Source organism: Pinus tabuliformis, chromosome J (assembly GCF_031772625.1).
Source record: "Pinus tabuliformis cultivar Carrire ecotype Pingquan chromosome J, CPIR1, whole genome shotgun sequence".
In the NCBI taxonomy this organism is placed as follows: Eukaryota; Viridiplantae; Streptophyta; class Pinopsida; order Pinales; family Pinaceae; genus Pinus; species Pinus tabuliformis.
Genome location: NC_142295.1, coordinates 704,600,406 through 704,605,227, shown reverse-complemented (window position 1 = coordinate 704,605,227; position 4,822 = coordinate 704,600,406).

Here is a 4,822-nt window from a genome sequence, read left to right as displayed (position 1 = left end):
TCAAAACTTTCTTGTTCTTAGCAGTGATTATAGGGGAATGGAATGGAGTAGGATGAGCTTAAGCGACTTAAGATACTATTATGAAAATCCCTTATGCTTCAAAAACATGCATTGCCTTCAAACATTTATTAACATATGGGATCAGCATTTGTATTATGCAAATATTAACTTTAATCCCCTTTGATTATGGTTTAAACATATTTTAATTTGGGATTAAGGACTTATTACTTATATATTCTGGTATTAGGTTGATGTATGAGTGTTTCATTCAAGAATATCCTGATAACCTAATGTTTGGGATGTTGAGTTATGCCAAAGTGATGTCATCGTCAATGATGTGGTAGTGCCACATTGTTGAGATGTGGCAAGAATAGATGGGGATTTGGCCTATGAATAGATGTTTTTTAAAAAAAATGATTGATACATGACTAAGCCCATGTCATCATAGTTCCACTTGGCAACATTTCATTGGACTAGAATGCGGATATAGCAATTTGACTTGGTGAGTGACATGGAATATTAGATCAAGAGCCCAAGGAAAAAAAACTCTTGGTGTATTAGGAAATTATTCAATACCATATAACTGGGAAATTGAGATATCGAGTCATTGTGCTCCTTAGTCATTAGAGTATTATGAATATGGTCCCAAAAACTAGACAACCCAATAATAGGAAACATTAACCTGAATCACAAGTTAATACATCAACTAATGGATAAAAGGGTCCTCGACATTGAGTAAAAAATTTAACAGGTTGTTTAAAGAAAATAATGGGGGTCAAGGTTCTGATATGACATGCGCGCGAGGTGTGCCCTAAGGAAAAATGTGTGAGTGTGGAAGATTTATTGAAACATGGGCTATGTATATTGAGCTATAAAATAATCCTTTTGAGGAGGGCCCAATATGAAAATATTTTAGAATATAGGTTTTATTGATAGTTTATTATATTTCTAAATTTTTGTTGTTTATGAATAATGATTTTACTCATTTCCAAGTGAAACTAAGAATCCAAGGAGGTAAATAGAAAGAATGAGTGAAAATCACGCTTAGCTAATAAGAAAAAGTGGGGACTCCAAAATTTAAATTTTTTAAGGGTAGTTGTTGCCATGTCAACAAATCTTGACACACTGGCAGAACTAGTTATCTATGTCAATATAGAAATGCAAGTATTATCTCATGAATCAAATAAAGGTAGATTATGTCTTTATGCATTTTATAGATAACTATAAATATATAAACTCTAGTATATGAATCACAAGGATTTAAGCCTTTCACTTATAGTACTTGAAACATGGAACATTATTTCCCATGAAATAACTAAGGTATGGGATTCATGTATCGATTAATTTTTAGACAAATATTTTTAAAATTAGAGATGAAAAACTGAAGAGGCTAAGATTTTATATAGAGAGAATAAATTCAATCAATTCAACTCATCCTTTTATTAATCTATTATTGCTTCATTGGAAATGAGCATTCATAGCCTTGTCGAAGTTACCTTGGTATCATGTATATATTGACCCATTTATAACGAGTGTCCATAGCCCTGACAGGTTTACATACACTTCCAACACTTTTAGTTTTAGTGCTGTCAACCTCCTTATACTTAAAATTCACCATTTGGGATTAAGGCTTGATAACTTAAATATCAAATATCGGGGTCTTAGGTTGATGTATGATTGTTTTTTTAATAATACCTTGATAAACTAATGTTTGAGATGTTGAGTTACGTTAGAGAGATGTCATTTTAAATGATGTGGTGATGACACATGGGCCACACATGGCAAGTAGAAATGGGAATTTGGCTTGTGAACACATGTAAAATGAATGATGTGTCCATGTCATCACAACGCCACATGGAAATGGTTTGTTTGATGTAAAATGTTGACATAGTAATATGTCCTAGCGATTGACATGGCATATTGGATAAGGAGCCCATGGAATTTAAACTCTTAATGTATTGAGAAATTATTTGATACCCAATAACCATGATATCAAGAAATCAGATTATTAGGCTCTCGAGCTATCAAAGTATTAAGAATAAAGTACTAAATACCCAATAACCAAATAATGAGAAACATTAACATGAATAATTGATGGATACATTAACCTAACAGATATCGGGGTCCCGATTATTGGGTGAAAGTTTAAAACACTATTTATAGAAAAGGGCGAAGGTCGAGGTTTTGATATGACACACGTTGTGCACTAAGGGGAAATGTGTTGTTAGGTCCCTATAATACTAGTGATTACCCCATTACTATTGTAGTTGTATCCCTTACTAATATTGTTGTGCCCCTATTATCCCGATATTGTTATTACTATGCCCCATAGAATCCCTCTATTGTTATTTTTGTGCCTTTATATTATTATTGTTAGGTCGGCTGGGTTATATTGTGACTCCTTAGACGCCTATATATAGAAAGGAGGTTTTTTCATTTGAATAATCAAAGAATCATTCATTTGTGTAATGTAAAGGAGGCTTCCCCCTCGAAGAGGCTAAATTCTAAGGCGTTGATCTATCTTATCTATCTTTTGTGAGCTGGTTTCATAACATTTGGTATCAGAGCTTTGGATTCTAGGGTTTCGCTGCTCCAAATAGGTCATCGTGGCATTTTCTCTATAACATTTTTTCTGTGGCGTTTTAGAAGGGAAAAAAACCCATTTGAGAGGAAATCACACTGAACCTTGGATCCAAATTTCATAGATTTTCGTGCTATATTTGCGGAGATATGGTCTGAGGAATTTGGCCTTTTTGTAGACTCTTGAATTACATTCCAAACAGGTGACCTGAGGAAAATCGTCATAAATTTCTCTCTTAGCATCGGATTGAAATTTCATAAGAAGGCATAGAAAGAGGACGGACTTTAGTTTCTTGTATATATTTTTCAAAGCCAAAGGTTGAAACAGGGACATGTGGCACGTCGTACAAGTTCACTCTACTGAACTAGTCTATAATCAGGTCATTGTGGGAGATTTGGAATAACTCTTCCTTGGAGAATCCAATTGGGATCAGACTAGTGGCATTGGAAAGAGGACATAGAGGGCTACTGCAAGTCGTAATTTTAGAATTGGATGATCCAAGATTACAGAGATACATCAGAGGCAATATCAAGGTTCTACAAAGTGAAAAATGGTGTGTAGATTTTTTTAAATTTTTTCTTAAGCCCGGTTTGAAAAATTATTTTGAATGAATTCAAAGGGAATAGTAGAGCATTATTATCGGTAATTGATTCCCTGAGGAAATAAAATGCAAACACCTAGTAAGAAACCTAAAATCTCTAGCATGCATGAAGAAGAGGAAGAAATGCTATATGATATATCAAAATTACAAGACCAAGTGCAACAAATTTCACTCTCACAAAAGCTAAGATAAATGGCGTGGAATCTAAGATAAAGGGTGTGGAAGCTAAGATTGATGATTTGAAGATAGATTTGAAGACAAATTTGACAATTTTTTTACAAGAAATACTTACTGATGGTGAAAGGGTAGTAAAGGAAACTAATGATGTGAATAAAATAAATGCTAGTCATGATTTCATAGACTCTAATGTTTTATCGAAGACCCACCATATTCCAAAAATAGATATGAGGAATTTTGATGGCAAGGATCCTGCAACATGGATATTATAGATGGAGCAATTTTTTGATCTCAATAATGTGCAAAACACACAAAAGGTACGTATTACAACTTTATATTTGGAACCAAATTAGTTTGTATGGTATCAATGGCTTTTCTCTTGTAAACAAATTATCACTTGGGCAATTTTTACGGAAGAATTGATAGCACATTATGAGGATACAAAAAGAAACACTTTTTTTGGCCAATTGACAAGTCTCGAACAAAAGGGTTCAATAATGGAGCACATAGAGGAGTTCCAAAAATTGAACATAAGGGTAAAAAATATTCCAAAGGAGCATAGGATTGATGCGTTCATAGGGAATTTAAAGGATAATATCCAACATGATGTTCGCAATTGGGAACCTGATTCATTAGAGAAGGCATTCAGGTTTGCAAGAAAAATGGAAAGCAAAATTATGGCAACTAGGAAGCATACCACTCACAACTATAAAGATGCAAGTGTTGTTGCCCCTAGTCTTCCACAACCTATAAGGTTGACACCAAAACAATTGGAAGAAAAAAGAGAAAAAGGGCTTTGTTGCAATTGTGATAGCAAATACACTAAAGGTCATAAGTGTGCTGAGAAGAAATTATTCTACATAGATTGTGAAGAGGAAGAAGAAAAGGAGCAAGAAAGGTCAAAAGAAGAGGATATACTCTAGGAACAAAGCCTAGATAAAGAAGAAATGAATCCGACCATATCTTGTAATGCATTGGATAGAATTACCACTCCTCAAACCATTAAGATAGAAGGACAAATCAAGAAGAAAAAGGTAATAATGTTAATTGATTCAAGAAGTACCCACAATTTTATTCATTGTAAGGTAGCAAAAGAATTGAATTGCTTCCTATATCCAGCACCAAAGTGTCAAGTGATTGTTGCAAATGGAGGAACAATAAATTGCTCTGGAAAGTGCTATAATATCAAGCTATCCATGGGAGAATATGTATTGACTAGCCCAATGCTTTCCATTCCAATGGGAGGTGCAGATGTTGTACTAGGAGTCCAATGGCTACAATCCTTGGGTACAATAGCTTTTAATTTTCAAGAAATTTTCATTAAATTTATTGCGGAAGGAAAGGAATTTGAATTAAGGGGTATTGTAGGGAAACTGGGAAAGATAATCAGCTCTAACGGTATGACAAAGCTTCTAAAAAAGGAACCAAAGAGGTGTGAATGCACAATTATGTTCGCTAGATGT